The sequence below is a fragment of the Pelophylax lessonae genome (genome assembly GCF_965119305.1).
Source record: "Pelophylax lessonae genome assembly, chromosome: 8".
Lineage (NCBI taxonomy): Eukaryota > Metazoa > Chordata > Amphibia > Anura > Ranidae > Pelophylax > Pelophylax lessonae.
In genome coordinates, this window is record NC_138775.1 from 267012567 (window position 1) to 267030724 (window position 18158).

The window sequence follows — 18158 nt, forward strand, 5'->3', positions numbered from 1 at the left end:
ATACTTCTGTCGCGTAAATGTACCTGATTGAGTTATTCCACATGCGATGTCGCCATTATGAGGAATGGCTGCCCATCCCCACCACTTTTTACTACCTATAGAGAAGTTTAGAGTATGTGGTTGGTTTATATTTGAAATACAACACTGTCAGTGGAGTGGCTGCTCACCCAGTAATACTACTAAAGACAAATGATACCGTGGGTATCAACCCCCAAAGGGTTTTTAGGCAGCAATAATGGTAGTCAGGTAGACATGGAAATTTTTTTTTTCTATAAAAATATTCCTTTATTAACATGACACAAAATATTGATAACAAGAAAAAATAGTGAAGGGTGAAGGGGTAGTTAAAAAAGCCCCATGACGGGGAAGTATATTATGAGCTCCGGTTACAGAAGTGGTAACAGCATAAATCTCACAGTATTTATCACACAGTCATGAACGGCATCAACCCCAATTATTGGCAATGGGGGGGGGGGGCGATGGCCCGACGCGTTTCGACCTATAAAAGGTCTTCTTCAGGGAGACTATGATATCATAAAGGTGGTGTCAGCTGGAGACCAAGGAGCGAATAAGTAGTTCAGAACATCCTCTAAAACCAGAAAGCATGGCCACCTCCCGCCATGGATGGCCATACAAGCGTGAAGGTCTGCAGGGAGTCACCAAAAATATCCGCCAAAGAGGGGGGCGCACAGCACCTAACCGCTGCTAGTCAGAACCTGCTTTCTGCATGATGTTTCAAGATGAGAGGATTCGGATTTGTGGTTGGTTTATAACTTACCCTTAAATGCTCCCTAAGGTGGTGTGCCTTGCTTTCTCTTTTCTTTATTTATATTTTCTTGTATAATGAGGGACACTTTACTATACTATGGTGCTAGTAATGTGTGCCTCCCCACATCTGCCCTTGGCTCTTTTGCATGTCGGTGTTCCACTTTTGGACCTTGAGCACAGCTTCTCTACCTCTGGTTTATCTATCATTAAAATAATTGTTTGAATGTATTGTAAAATGTATTTATTGTTGTTCTTTTTTATCTATATAGAATAGTCAAATGAGCGCCTGAAGAAGACTTTGCGCAACATGTTGAGCCTCAATCATTGATGCTGACCAATCCCAACTGTGCTGACTACTACCACAGGACTCTAGGTTACCAGCTGGCCCTGATTGAGTGTTAGCATTTGTTTTGGTCAGATGCTCAATTACACTAGTCTGATTTTTATATGGTTTTAGAATATGATGGGAATTTTGTTTTGTTTTGAATAAACTTTTTTGATTTTACAATGCGTGCCTAAAAAGTCCATGTTTCTCCAGTATCTACATATTCTAGTCAATAGGATGTGGCACTTGTTACCACTCCCTTTGCACCCACAGTGCCACACTGTGTTGGTGTAATTTCAATTTAATTAGTATTTTCAGACGTAGGTTCAGCAAGGGCAACCCTTTGTATTCCTACATCGAAGGTTCTCTTCAAAGAGGTCATTCTATAATGCTAGTGTTTCACTTTTCTTTACGAGTATAACACATTTTGCGTCTCCATGTGACATTTCAGCCCCTTGTTATCATTATTGTAGGTGTTGAGCCCGTTAAACGAGATCGTTTTTCCATTGCTTTTTATCTTTAGCGGCTGGTTATGTAATGTGAGCATTTTGAATACACACAGTGCTCGGCGGAGCTCTCCCCCTAAACATAAAAGAGGAGGCATTTTTTATAAAGTGGCTCTTACAGGCTGGAAAGCGCAGTTATGTGATGTAAATAAGACGGGCATGATATTATTGTAACAATATGACAGTTTGACAATCATCCACTTTAGTGCTTGTTTTCTCTTCAGACGAGATCATCTGCAGAGAAATCAAATTCGCCAAAATTAAGACGGGAGGCTGGCAGCTTATATTTTTTCAATAAGGACCGCAGTAGAGGCTCCTGAATTTGGATTCCTAGATACGGTAAAATTGCTAAACATATTTTACAACTGATAGGAGAACACCAGGCAGATATAAAAGAAATGTAATCCATACTTAAAAATAGTATCTTTTTTTATCTAGGACTGGTATAAGCAACATAAAATCGATATTTATTTTGGCTTCTTGCAGTTCCCTAAATAGCAGCAGAGAGATAGAGAAATGAACCAATGTCAATGTCATTGATTTCATGAGCATTCCTTCCCTTTTTATAGGGGCAGCTGTGGGGCAGGGAATCTTCCAATTATGTAGAAAAGTAACAAAAGACCAGGCAATACACTTCCAAAAAGAAGGGAGGTTTATTAAAAACAGCTGCAGCTGGGAACAATTCATTATTTGTTCAAAGAATAAAAGGCACACAAGCCTTCTTACAACAATTTTGACCATAGAATTACATGTTGCACAATATGATTGGTTGTCAAAACATACATCAATGTGATCCCTTTGGAAGGAAGCTATCTCCCACAGAGCTGACGTACTAGCGGTTCAAGAAATCCACTTCCAGGCGGACGCAGCGCCTTCCTGTGGACACAAGAACTATCCGCACACCATCTTCGCGTCTAGCACTGAAAAGAAGAGGGGTGTGATGCTGGCTTTTCGGGACTCTCTTGCAGTGTGAATACATAAGACGTTTCTAGATCCCGAAGGCAGGTATATCATAGTGACCTGTGATCTTAACGACCTGCCGCTCACTTTAGTGAACATATATGCTCTGAACTCCCATCAGGTCCGTTTCTTGCGCAGGATCCTCAAGCAAGTATCTGCACTTCACTATGGTCACCTGTTACTGTGTGGGGACTTTAATGCTGTTGTCGACCCTGGGCTGGACTCTTCAGCGTCCCCCCGGAGCCGACAGCAGTCCTTGGGACATGTAATGCATGAGGAAAAGTTGTTCGATGTATGGAGATGCCACCACGCCACGGAGAAGGATTACTGGACAAGGCTTCCTCCTCTGCAGTCAATGACATACCGTGGTCAGACCATGCAGCTGTGGAATTGACTATAGAGGACGCGGCAAAATGTACTAGCTCATACATTTGGAGATGTGATCTTCGCATGCTACAGGATGAGAAGTGTCAGGCTCACATATCCAAACAATTGCAGGACTTCCTACAAATTAATGGATCCTCTGTCTCCGACCCGTGGGTGCTGTGGGGTACACAAAAGGCCTTCATAAGAGGGGTGTGCATCCAGCAGCAGGCACGGCTTCGGAGGCAGAGGAAGGATAAAATCTCTCTCTTGACACACAAAATACACACTCTAGATGCTGACAACAAAACTAACCCCACTGACTCTAAGTCACAAGCCGTTATCAAATTGAGACAGGAGCTCCGCCTCCTACTCTTGGAACTCTCAAACAGACATCTTCATTATTTGAAAAAAAAAAAAAATACTACTGTCAGGCTAACAAAGCTGGTAAATTCTTAGCATCCCAAGTTAAGCGCAAACAGGCGAAATCTAGAATCCCCTACCTACTCCACCCCATAACCGCGTCTAAAATCATTCACCCACAAGCCATAGCGGATGCATTCGCTGACTTTTATAGTGCCTTATATAATCTCGGAGATAACACCTCTGAGATTCAACCGTCTGCGGAGGACATAAACCGCTTCCTTCATAAAGTGTCCTTACCCTCTCTCTCAGAACACCAATTACACATTCTCAACTGCCCGATCACGCATACTGAAGTCCGCTCTAGCATTACCTCACTACCAAAGGGCAAATCACCTGGCCCTGATGGTTTCTCCAACAAATTTTACCAGCTTTTCGCCCAACACCTAAATCCTACTATGACAGCAGTTTTCAACAAGGCAATGGAGGTCTCCTCACTCCCCCAGACATCTTGGGTGCCCACATCGTCACCTTGCCCAAACCGAGTAAAGATCCCACCACGCCTGCTAACTTCTGCCCCATCTCCCTACTGAACTCAGGTGCGAAAATCTACGCCCGTATCCTGTCCAAACGCATACAAGACATACTGCCCACACTCATACATAGGGATCAAATGGGATTTACTCCAGGTAGGCAGACGTCAGATGCCACCAGGCGACTCTTAGGCATAATGCACCAAGCGCATTCCTCCAAAACCCCATCTGTGTTCCTTACCCTGGATGCCAAAAAGGCATTTGATAGGGTCCATTAGGGATACATGAAGGCTACCCTGCAAAAGTTTGGTTTTTCCAGCCCCATTCTATCCGCTATTATGGCCCTCTACTCGTCTCTGACGGCACAAGTGTACACTTTGGGCATTCTCTACAAGTGCCTAAATGCCTTCTTTCAAGGCTGACCAGCACAAACTCTCTCACCAGGGAATTACCAGGATCCATGACCAGGGCTCCCCCTGCTGTTCTGAATCTGGAACTCCCCTCAATGTAAGTTCATAACATGTCTTCACACCAATACTAATTAAAATAATTACATCTGTATCAATACAAACCACAATCTGTTCCACCACGCAGGCTTAATGCAAAGCAAGAATACACTCTCCACAGGCCTCCCAATTAACAATTGGATCACAATCAAGACTTCAATCACCAACTGTAAGTGACCAGCACTACTCACCACAGTGCTCTCAAAATAAATAAATTACCAAATCAATTATTTTGATCCAATATGTTATACCTTTAGGCCAATGAGAAGGATCCCTTCCCTCCTCACACACATCAAGTGATCTTTACGTCATGTAAGTCTGCTCAATATATATTTCCTCCTTTACTCACATCAAGTTGGCAATATCATCACTGCCTCAATCATATCTTTACAGACAGCTATCCCTTCAGAAATCCTGTGTGAATAGTTTTGGAAAGGCAAATGGGAATACCAAAGCCTGGGACCTGACCGCTTAGTCACATGTATGTGCTTACCTCATTTTTCACTATTTTTGTAAATAGTGCTATATCATATATCTCAATATATAGTCACTATATTTTCCAGATATGGTGAACTCTCCCCGCTTCCTTGATAAAGGCAATATACTAATATGCCGAAACGCGTCACAAGTTCGACAAGACACTCTCTCTCAACAAGCTCATATCTCTGAGCCTAAATAGAAAGAGTTTCAAAAAAGTCACCATTTTCACCTTGTCACCTTTCGTTCCATTTTCACTTCTTCACATGCGTCTATAGCCCATTGGCACCTATTGTGTTATTTTGTTTGTATTATAATTTTTGCCAATAGCAAATCAATATATTTTTAATAAACACACCATTTCACTGAGCCCTTAAAGTCCCATTTCCTTTGACCTGAGGCACCAAAACTGTTTCATAATGTTTTCCCGGGACGTTGGCCACACCTACTAATTCAGGTATCAGGGATCGAACCTTTTCTCACACTTCGGGCATACTGTCTAAAAAATTCAACATAACGAATGGCACGAGGCAGGGCTGCCCCCTATCCCCCATGATCTTTAATCTGGTTATTAAACCATTGGCGGAGACAATCCGATCCAACCCCCTCATCACAGGCTTCAAATTACCGACATACCATCATAAAATCAACTTGTTCACTGACGACATAATAATGATGCTCACCCATCCGGACAAATCATTACCAGCGGCATATGCCACACTCCAAAATTATAGCAAAGTATCGTTTTATAAACGTAATGCCTCTAAGTCCACGGTCCTCAATATGGGAGTTCCTACCCGAATCCAATCTAGACTTCAACTGTCCATCCCTATTCCCTGGTCCACAGAGAGCATCCATTATTTAGGTATCGACGTACCGGCCAACCCCCTTAAACTACTGTCCATCAATGTCAATAGATTAGTGACCAAGATTACTACAGACATTTCCCATATCCGTAATCCCTATTTCTCTTGGACTGGAAGGGTCGCAGCTTACAAAATGTTTATACTGCCCCAAATATTATATCTCTTCAGAGCACTTCCCATCCACTTCCCGGTGACACATCTCCTTAAACTGTCCAGGTTGATGACATCCTTCATATGGGGTGGCAAAAGACCTCGCTGTGCTTTCTCAATTTTGGTCAGGAAAAAGCAATTTGGGGGGGCCGCTGTTCCTAACATAACTACTTACTACGGGGCCACAATTTTGGCTCAACTGAAACAATGGCTTACAGTTGAAGAATCACCTATGTGGGTGGATCTGGAAAGAGATGTAGCACAGACGAAGGACCTGAGAACCTTGCTCTGGAGCGACAGGCGGATGGAGTGGCGACTCGCCGCTTTGCCGCCTACAATGCAGGCGGCATTGCGGGTGTGGCGTTTATCCCCGGCGTCACCTGACACACGAAACATCACTGCTACATCCCCATTGCCTCTGACTGTGCTTACCCACCATTTACCTGACATCCCAGTACATTAATTCACCAGGTGGGGTATCACCTCTATCAACTCCTTCTACGATAATAGCTCTCTCATCCCCATTGTGGACATGTTTCGCAGATATGGCCTCCCACAGTACATGTTCTACCAGCTTCCACGAATATCCCACTTTTTAATGGCTCACCCTTTGCGGCCTATCTTGGTAGATGGGACCTTCTCACAGCTAAAGCTCCAAAAAAAACCAAATGATCGCATTACTATGACGTCCTGTTGGATAATTCCAAGTTCTATAAAACCTCTTATATGTTTAAATGGGACAAGGAATTGGGTACTACATTCACTATCCAACAGTGGCGATCTGCCCTTGCCACAATATATAAATATTCGCACTGTGCGAATGACTGGGAGATGACCCAGAAAATTTTGAATAGATGGTACTATACCCCTTACCGACTCGCAGGTTTCTCTCAATCTTACTCCCAACTCTGTTGGAGGGATTGCTCCCATGTAGGGACTCTACTACACATCTTATGGTCCTGCCCCTCACTGACGAGCTACTGGAACCAAGTATTTACATATGTGCCCACTCACACAGGTTGTATATTGAAGCCATCCCCAGAGTTAGCCTTATTACACTTTGTAATAGATCGATTGCTGTTTTGCTGCTTGCTGTTGGCTAAGACACATGTAACTGTATGTTAGAACTGATTCTTCTCTCAGATGTTACTATTCACTGCTTACAACGTTGAGAAATGTTTGATTTTCTTTTTCTTGTTATGTTCCAAAACTTAAATAAAAATTATTTGCAAAAAAAAAAAAAAAAAAAACATACGTCAATGTAATTACCATAAATAAAAAATTATGGACATCTGCAGTTCAGACACAGATATCTGAAACTGTCTGACCTTTATTCTAGTAAACTTCCACCCAATAAACTTGTGACTGTCTTATAAAAAATGCCAGTATGAAGCAAAGAGGTCATCTAGAGCAGTGTTCCCCAACCCCGGGCCGCGGACCGATACCGGTCCGTGGATCAAACGGTACCGGGGCGCCCGAGGAACTTTAAACTATTTTACTGTGGCGGCCGGGGCGCAGAGCACTCTGCGCCCGAGCCCGCCCATTGTGTGACAATAGCGAATTAAAATTCGCTATTGTCACACCGATCCTTCTCCTGGCCAATCAGGGAGCGGGTCCTCCTGCTTCCTGATTGGCCGAAAGGCAAAACTCATGCCATTGGCCGAGGAGGAGGCGAAAGGACTGAGGACTCGAGGACACCGGGGACTGAAGAGAAGCTGCCGTGAGGTAAGTGCACTGGTCTCGGGGGAAACGCTGGCATCTCTACATTGATTGGGGGCATGCTGTGGGCACTGTGCATTGATTGGGGGCATGCTGTGGGCACTGTACATTGATTGGGGGCATGCTGTGGGCACTGTGCATTGATTGGGGGCACGCTGTGGGCACTCTGCATTGACGTCGCCCCCCCCCCCCCCCCCCAGCAGGCCACAGAAAAATTATCAAACATTGACCGGTCCGCGGCGATAAAAAGGTTGGGGAGCACTGATCTAGAGTTCAACTTTTAGATATAGCTTTCTATATTATGAAATAATATAGTGTACATTACTAAAGACTAATAACTATTGCTTTAATATTGAATAATAATATTGATGAGAATTCCACTACTACTATGATATTATTATTATTTTTATTATTATTAATAAATATACTAATAAATAATGATGATAATAATAGCTATATTAATGATATATGCAAATGAATATGAATAATTTGAAATACATGGGTTAATATGAAATTCTACCACACCAGAGTATGCTGTCCAGTTCTGGGCACCGGTCCTCAGGAAGGATGTGCTGGAACTGGAGAAAGTCCAAAGAAGGGCAACAAAAATAATTAGGAGAATGGAGGAAATCAGCTATGAGGAAAGACTACAAGCACTGAACCTATTCTCTCTGGAGAAGAGACGATTGAGGGGGGATATGATATCAATGTACAAATACTGTACTGGCGACCCAAGCATAAGGAACAAACTATTCAGAGAAAGGAGATACAATAAGACACGTGGCCACTCACTAAAACTTGAGGAAAGGCGGTTTAACCTTAAAGTGCGTAAGGGGTTCTTCACTGTAAGAGCGGTAAGGATGTGGAATTCTCTTCCACAAGTCGTATCAGCAGGGAGCATTGATAGTTTCAAAAAACTATTAGATAGACACCTTAAAGACCACAACATACAGGGGTATACAATGTACGGTTAAAAGCAAACACACACACACATCATAGGTTGAACTGGATGGACTGATGTTCTTTTTTCAACCTCACTAACTATGTAACTATGTAACCACTTTCAGCTCATTGGCGCATGACATCATTGACCTAATATGGGCATGGGGCCATATTAAGTCTATGTCATTGATCTAATATGGCCACATGGCCATATTAACCACTTCCAGACCGCCCGCCGCAGTTTTATTTTGCTACTTTGACGTTGAATACCGGGGTTATAGCAGCAGATAGCTGCCATAACCTAGGTATTTTTTTACTGGGTGGGCGGTCCTCTTTTACATAAAAGTGGTCCCAGTGGCGGATTCCCCACGGGATAACTTTTATGGGCAGCAGGAGAGGTGCCCCCCTCCCGCCGCTTCCCGGTCGTTTTCCCCCACTTACCGGAGCCGTCAGTAGCAGGAAAAACGATCCGGTCCTTTCCCCTCCTAGGCAGGAAGTCAAAAGAAGGCAAGCTGGCCCCCACTCGATTCTATGGCCTTGGAGGACTGGAGCGACGTCATACGTCGCTTCCTCCCAACAACCTTAAAGGGTACATTTTTTTATGAAGAAAAAAAATGACTTTTTTTTATTTTAGTGTTGATGGGTCTTTTTGACCCCAGATCTCACATTAAAGAGGACCTGTCCTGCTTATTTCTATTACAAGGGGTGTTTACATTCCTTGTAATAGGAATAAAAGTGATAACATTTTCTTTTTTTTTTTTTTTAAAGGGACAGTGTAAAAATTTTAAATAAAAGGTAAAATAAATAAAAAAAAAAAAATTGAAGAGCCCTGTTCCTTACAAGCAGAAGCAAGTGCAAACCCAAGTCGCGGCCACATATGTAAACTGTATTCAAATCACTCATGTGAGGTATCGCCTCATTTGTTAGAGCGAGAGCAATAATTCAAGCCCTGTACCTCCTCTATAACTCTAAACTGGTAACCTGTAGAATTTTTCAAAAGGTCGCCTATGGATATTTTCAAGTATCAATGTTTGTTGACATTTCACAAGTGTGTGCAATTTTGCAGCATGACATGTTGGGTATCTATTTACTCGCGCAATATTATCTTTCACATTATAGGAAAAATTGGGCTAACTTAACTGTTTAGTTTTTTTTAAATGCAGTGAAATTTATTTTTTTCCCAAAAAATTGCATTTGAAAGACCGCTGCGCAAATACCGCGTGACAAATAATATTGCAACGACCACCATTTTTTTCTCCAGAGTCTTTGCTAAAAAAATATATATATATAATGTTTGAGGTTTCTAAGTAATTTTCTAGCAAAAAATACTGATTTTAACTTGTAAACGACAAGTGTCAGAAATAGGCCTGGTCCTGGACATTGACCTAAAATGGCCATGTGGCCATATTAAGTCAGTATCATTGACCTAATACGGCCATGTGGCCAAGTGGTTAAAGCGGAGTTCCACCCTGGATTTTTTTTTTTTTTTAATACCCCCGGGACAGTCAGGGCTAGTGCATTCCACAATCGCTAGCCTCTGATCTGTCCCGGGTTGCACTTACCTGTTAGGACAAATACTTACCTTGCAAACGTCTTGTCCAGCGCTGCCATCTCAGATGTGGGCAGCTTGAAGCCAGCGAGATCCCCTTTGGCGTCTTCTTCCGCCTTCTTTGGTCCCACGATGCTCTGCGCCGGCCCCGACGTCACTTCCGGGTCGCGCGCGTCATCCCTCTACAGCTTCTGGGCATGCCCAGAAGCTGTTTAGAAGGGGATGACGCGCGCGACCCGGAACTGACGTCGGGGCCGGTGCAGACGCAATGATTCCTGGGAGCTATGACGTTCAGCTCCCAGGAATCATTTAAGAGCCAGGAAGTGACGACGGGCCGTGGCCGAGGAAGGAGGAAGAAGGAAGTAAGGTAAGTATTTTTTCTTCGCTACGAGGTAAGTAAAAAAAAAAAAAAAATGCGATTATCCATTTCTTTTTCAGGTGACCCGGAGCGAGAAGATGGAGGTAAGTATAAAAATAGGGTGGAACTCCACTTTAAGTAAATGTTATTACTCTAATATGACCATGTAGCCATATTAAGTCAATGATTTCATAAGCATTCTTGTCCCTTTTTATATGTGCAATTGTGGAGTGAGGAATCTCCTGCCCACAGCGCAATACAGCTTCAGACCAAATCCATGCTCTTCTCTAATGGTCTCTAGGAAGAATGCCCACCTTACAGATTGCTATAAAAATCAGTGTCGTCAGTGGCTACTTGCTGATTGTAGGAACCCCTAACAGCATCTGGAGAAATCCTAGGTTCAGAGCCTAGGTACAGAAATCCTGGTTGAGAAACCCTACAATGACAAGAGGTGCTTTCCTGGCAGAATCATCATGCATTACTTTAACAAAAGCAGATTTAAAAAATAATTAAATAGACTTTACATTATCATTTAATAGATTATAAGAGATTTGAGTAATTGAATGTACATAACCTTTACATTTTGCCCCTGCATCCCAAGTACAGCCCTACAGCAGTGGGTGGGAATCTCTTTTATATCTTGCTCCCCTTTCTACTGTTGACCTCCTTTTTTCTCTAGGGCCATATGCTTGACCCCTTTGTCTATACAAGCCAATTTGCATTTAACTAGAGTTACAGTAGTTAGAATTGAATATAAAATTACTACCTATAACATTTTGGCCTCCTATGCAGACTGCAGCCAATTATGCACTCTTCAGCCCACACACAAAGCTGAGATCTAATGAGAAGGAATCAGGCTATTGACATCCAAATGAGCACACACACACACACACACTCCTGTTTAGCATCTCGCAGTCAATCCTGCAGCAGGGAAGAAGCTTTGCCTGTTCCTAAGCAAAACATTGGTGACTGATCTAACACATCACATGTGCACGGCTGAGATAAAACTGTGACAATGTGCTCTTACGCGAGCGAGTTATAGACTCCTTTCGAAGTTTGTAAATGCCACCTTATTTCTGATGCATAATGTCTGCATTCATGGGCCTTCCGTCAAACCCTGTGTGCGTGGCGCTTGTTGTCAAGTGTTGCCTATTTGAGCATTTCACTCTGAATGCCGAAGCTCCAAGACAGGAACTATACAAATGACAAGCCTGTAGTTAGGAAATAAATATACAGTTTGTTCGCTCGTGGCACAGTCATTAAAGCTGTGTATAAACTAGCAGAAGTGAACCTGATTGACTAACAGAAGAAATGTAAAATGGAATAAAAAAAAAAGGCAGAGTGAATTAAAAGAAAAATAGGAAGTCAATGTATGAAGAGGTGTAGGGACTGCATAAAAGGCAGCAGCGCCGATAATGGGACCCCAGTACCAGAGGGGCCCAGGTAAGTACCTTTCCCTGCCTTTACCTGCTCTGCCACCAGTAGTAGAATGCTTAAAGTGAAATTGTGGCCAGTCCATAGACATTCAAATATTTACCCATTCTTCAATTTCACAGATTTTTATCAGTTTTACTGAACAAAGCATAACAAATTGTGTAATGTTTGTACCTGGAGTATTGTAACAGGTAGCTGACAGTAATCCGTGACATGAAATACAACGACATTATATTTAAAATCCCAGTTCAGGCTAAAACTATTTTTTCCCACCCCTGTGTCCTAGCCACCTCTAACCCTTTCTAATAGGCCTTAGTATATGAAGCCACATTGATTCACTTAAGTCCCCCCCCCCACAGGTCCCTCTTCTGGGGGTCACAAATTTACTGGTGTTATTGAGCAAGAGCTCACTGGTCCCCTACCAGACCTTTGCGCAACAGAAACAAATGGCTGCAAAAGGAACTAAGGACAAGCAATAATAGGGATCTTAGACCAAATGGGTAAACCATGCCAGGTTTTCAACAAACATGGAGACAAAATGGTATTAGATGGGTACCGGGCACTGAATCATCAGGCTGGGCAGCAGGCACCGAACCATCAAGCTGCGTAGCAGGCACAAACCATCAGACTGGGCAGCAGGCACCGAACCATCAGGCTGGGTAGCAGGCACCGAACCATCAGGCTGGGTAGCAGGCATGGCACTGCCAGGGGCAGGCTGGGCAGTGAATAGACGATCAGATCAATGGAATAAAACTGAACAGTAAGCAAGGGATTAGTGGCATCAGACTGGATAGCAGAAAGCATATCAATGAAGACAAACTTGGTAGCAGGTCAAAGATCACTATAGTCAGACTGGCAGGCTGGATGCATAGTGGTTTTGGCAGGCATAATTGACATTGGCTGGAGGCAAGCTGGACCAGAACAACTGATGTGGAGGCAGATCGGGCTGAAGGGGGATTTCACCAGAGCAGCAGCCATAGAGGGTGACTGGGCTGAATCAACAGGCATGGAGGGTGACTAGACCAGATCAGAAAGAATGGAAGCTGACTGGCCCAGATCAGAAGGCATGGATGCCAATTGGGGTGAGTCAGCAGGCATGGATGTCGACTGGGCTGGATCAGCAGGCATGGAGGCCAACTGGGCCAGATCAGAAGGCTTGGAGGCTGACTGGGCCAAGTTATGTTTGAAGGTGTTAAGCCCCTTAAGGTTTAGTCCAACCTCTTGGATATCAAGGAACAAGCAAAAGTCTCTAGTAAGGAGTTATGCATAACAGGTGGGTGGGGCTAATAGGCTCTCCACCAGGAGTCTCAGTCTGAAGAAGGGAGATGGGAGTAGAAACCATATAGTGAGTGACTGGGATTCTCCTGCTACAGCATTATTCTTTCAGTACCACTATGTGTGAGGGCCTCCTTAAGAGGGATTGCCTTGTCAAATGTTGTATTTAAAGTGGTTGTAAACTCTCCACTAAAACTTTAGCTCTTTGTAATCTACATTACTAATGCTATTGATTGCTGCCTGTTAAACTTTACTTACTTGTATAATCTTCCTACAATCCATCCAGCAATCTTTTATTACGTCACCGGCGCATGCACAGTTCAGAGTTAGATTCACGGCACGCTAGGTGTGCCATTTCCGTAACAATAGCATGCTGGGTCTGTCAGTCCTCTGAAAATGGCACAGCTAGGAAGGCTTGCGATACTGTGCCTTCCTCCTCAACTTCCTGGTTCTCCCCTTTTGATTAGTCATGGCAGCTAAGAACGGCAGAGCTTGGTGATTGAGAAAGAGGCTTGGATAGCACATGATCGCACATGCGGAAGATTTTGGTAGGGGAAACGAGGAAGGGCGGAAATGACGTCCACAGGTGAGACAGAAATCAATACCAAAGATGGCACAATTCTCGGAAGGAGATATAATTTATAATAATAAAAAAGGTAATCGCAAATCTTTTTTTACTAATGTTATAAAGAGCAATGAATGAAAATACTTTGTTGTATGACAATATTTAAAAAAGAAGAAAAAGAAAGCAGAGTGTACTTCCTCTTTAATCTATTTATCTAAAAAAAAAATGAATATTGAGCCACTGATAAATGCTGTGTGACTGTGTCGGGAAAATATGAAAAACAAATGACGTAATTTCATTTTACAATATGTTAATTTCTTATGAATGTGCTGTGAAAAATAAAACCTAGTGGGAGTGTGATAAAAGGCAATTTAAAGAAAACTGAATATAACAGAATAAATGTAAATGAACAGGACAGAATATGTCACCTGTAAAAACAACAAAACTCATTCCCATGTCCAAAGATAGCACTGAGAAAGTTGAAATGTAGAAGCACCACATACAAAAATTCTGGAAACCAGATACACAATGGGCCTTTTTTTCTCCTGCATGTGAGCGCCTTGTTAACCATTTCAGCTCCAGAAGATTTACCCCCCTTCATGACCAGGCCATTTGTTGCTATACGGCACTGTGTTCATTTAACTGACCATTGCATGGTCGTGTGATGCTGTACAAATATAAAATGTATGTCCTTTTTTTTCCCCACAAATAGAGCTTTCTTTTGGTGGTATTTGATCACCTTTGCGTTTTTATTTTTTGTGCTATAAACAAAAAAAGACTGACAATTTTGAAAAAAAAAAAACAATATTTTTTGATTTCTGCTAGAAAACATATCCAATAAAAAATGGAGGAAAAAAATCATTTTTCTACATACATTTAGGCTAATATGTATTCTGCTACATATTTTTGGTACAAAAAATCCCAATAAGCGTATATTGATTGGTTTGGGCAAAGGTTATAAAGTTTGCAAATGATGGGATATTTTTATTTATTTTTTAATTTTTTTTACTATTAATAGCCACGATCAGCGACTTATAGCAGGATTGCAATATTACGGTAAACATTCGGACACTAACTGACACTTTTGACACTTTTTAGAGACCAGTGACACTAAGACCCCGTTCACATTAGGTCGCTCCGACTTAGGGGGCGACCTGTGAAGTCGCGTGCACCACGAACTTCAGCGCGACTTGCACGGACTTCATAGAATGAATGTCTATGCAAGTCGCCTCCAGGTTGCCCCGAAGTAATACAGGACCCTTTTTCTAAGTCGGAGCGACTTGTGTCGCTCCTATTAGAACCGGTCCTGTACTACTCAATGGACCCAACGGTGCGCGACTTGCCAGGCTGACCAAGTCGCCTGACAAGTCGTATTTGTGTGAACCGGCTCTAAAAGTGATCAGCGCTTAAAAATATGCACTCTTACTGTACTAATGACACTGGCTGGGAAGGGGTTAACATCAGGGGCGATCTAAGGGTTAACTGTGTGCCTAACCAGTGTTTTACTACACAATGAGGGAGGTGCTTTAACTAGGGGAAGACATGGATCCTAGACCCTGCTTTTCAGAGACAGGACTTCCCCTCTGTCAGAACAGCGATCTGACTTGGGCATGTCACCCTTCTGAGTCTATGCAGGATGATCGGCGGGTGCTGGCAAACATCGAATCCACGGCACCCACTGACCAGCTGTGTATAATCACAGCCAGACTGAGCCGCCGGTGGCGTCCATTTGCGCCTGCTAGCCGGAAGAGCCTTCACACCGTAACCCCATAGAGGTACTCTTAATGAAAGCAAGAATTGGCCTTGCTGTCAAAAATTTAAATGATATGCACCTGTCAGGCAGATGCAGAAAAATTGATCTTTGGCTGTCGGAGGTGCCTTCACACTGTAACCCTATTGGTGTACTCTTGATAAAAGTAAGAATTGGCAAACAGCTGCCATCCTGTAGCAGGTAAATGCAAGAGGTATAATCTTGGTTGATGGGTTACCCTTTTCTTTGGGCTAACTGAGCACCAGTATATTTTGGATTTAAATGGAACAAAAAAGTACAGTATGTTCACCAAGTTGTCCTTCTGTTTATTTATCATCTTTTTTAACTACATTTTTTACTTTTAATAATTGTTTTAATTTTCAGTTAGACAGAAAGAAAGCACAGTAATCATTATAACAGCCAGAACCTTGGTACGGGCTTTCAAATACACATTCCCATGTCTTAAACAAGTAACGCCATGTCTTAAACAAGTAAAAACAAAAGAAAGGGAAAAAAACTAAATAGGCCCAAATTATTTCCATCCAACACGTAGGTGGGATGAGATATAATGCAATAGTTCTGCACAACTGGCATTGAGGGAATTAGAATCAGCTCACTATTTTAAGTTCACTCAAGAGTGTCTTGATTTCTGACTGTAACAAATCAAAAGGGGAGAAATCCCATTTATGAAGAACAGCAGAAATAACAGAAAAGAATGAAATAAAAAGAGAAAAGGGGGAATAGAAAATAGAGGGAGTAGACTACCACCTACATTTTATTTGTTTGAACCCAAATGGACATTCTTTCTTTTGTGTAACATTAAAGAAGAGAGTGTATTGGAGGTTCAACACCAATGTGTGACCTAAGGCAATGGTCCTCAACTCCGGTCCTCAGGGCCCACTAACAGGCCAGATTTTAAGTATTACCTTGGGGAGATGCAGACTAGAGTACTGCAATCACTGAGCAAATTATATCACCTGGGATGTATTTCAGTTATCTTGCAAACCTGGCCTGTTAGTGGGCCCTGAGGACCAGGATTGAGGACCACTGACCTAAGGGACAGCGAGGGCTGGAAAAGTTAGGTGTCCACTCTCACCTAAAGAGAGATAAAGTAAGTGCCCAAGACTTCACTCAGAGGCTATGCCTGGGTAATAGGAAATTAAACCCAAGAAATATGTGTAAAGGGAACCAATGAAAAAACAATTGTGGCCAGCAAAGGTTGTCCTGAGTGAAGGAATTTGCCTCCAGTTACTGAAACCTTTGTTCAAGTTCCTTGTGGTAGCTACAACTGAAGGTTTTGGGCATTATACAACTGAGCAGTACCCTGCAACCAACATGTTCTATTCCAAGACTTAGGAGCAGGCCTACACAACCAGTGAACAAACATGGCAGCCAGTAGAGTGATGAGATTTAGAGCCTCTTTTAGATTTTACAGTTGCCTATGTCCATTATGGATGAATTCAACCTCTCTCCCTCTATTTGTCCTGGCTACTATTGTCACCAGAGATATAATTGAAAGAAAATACAACATTTTGAGATGCCATAAGACCAAGCATAAATAAAAGGAAAATCTTCCAATAAGGACCCTTGTTGATTTTGTCTCACCTCCTGTTGTGTTTCCTGGACAGGAAGTGAAAGGAAATCTCTCCAATAGGGCACAGAGAAAAGAAAAAAAACACAGGGGTTCAACCCTACCTAAGTTTTGGGTTTACATATACTTTAACTGCACTAACTTTTTACTACGGTGGCAGGATAGTCAATGGGGATGGGTGTAGGTAGGAGGGCCTGGTCCAAAACCTACACTAAAGTGTCTATAGCTCTGCTGGACAGTGGGTGCTAAAAAAAAAAAAAAAAAAAAGAAGAAGCGTTTAGTTGTTATATTCAATTTATTTATAAATATAAAATGTAATCACTGACAAATGCTGTGTGACTGTGTCAGGAAAATGTGAAAAATAAGTTATGTAATTTAATTTTACAATATGTAAATGTCTTATGAACGTGCTGTGAAAAATAAACTTGCCCGTGGGAGTGTGATAAAAAGGTAATTTATAGAAAACTAAAATAACAGAATTTATGTAAAATGAACAGGACAGAATAAGTCAACTATAACAACAACAAAACACATTCCCCATGTCTGAAGACAACACTAAGTACGTTAAAATGTAGGAGCGCCACATACAAAAAGGTCTGGAAACAGGACATTGATTATGATCTTAAAGCGGCGTTCCGGCCTCGGGGGTCAATTTGAGCTAAAAATACCCCCGGCACAGTCAGGGCTAGTACATTCCATAATGGATAGCCTCTGAACTGTCCCGGGTCGCATTTACCTTTAAGAAGAAATACTTACCTTGAAAATTTCTTCTCCAGCGCTGCCATCTCAGGTGTGGGCAGCTTAAGCCGCAGCGTCCCTCTTCGTGACCTCTTCCGTGACGTCGGAGTCCCACAATGCACTGCACCGGCCCTGCTTGTCACTTCCAGGGGAAGGAACCGCCTCCCTGCACAGCTTCTGGGCATGCCCAGAAGCTGTTTAGCAGTGAATGCCGCGCCTGCACCGGAGTGATGAGCGGGGCCGGTGCAGGCCCATTGATTCCTGGGAGCGATGACGTTAAGCTCCAAGGAATCATCGCAAACCGGAAGTGACGGCGCGGGCCGCGGCCGCAGAGGGAGGAAGTGGAAGGAAGGCGAGTATATTTTCTTCTATAATAAGGTAAGTGGCCAAAAAAAAAAATTCGGCACTATCCATTTCTCT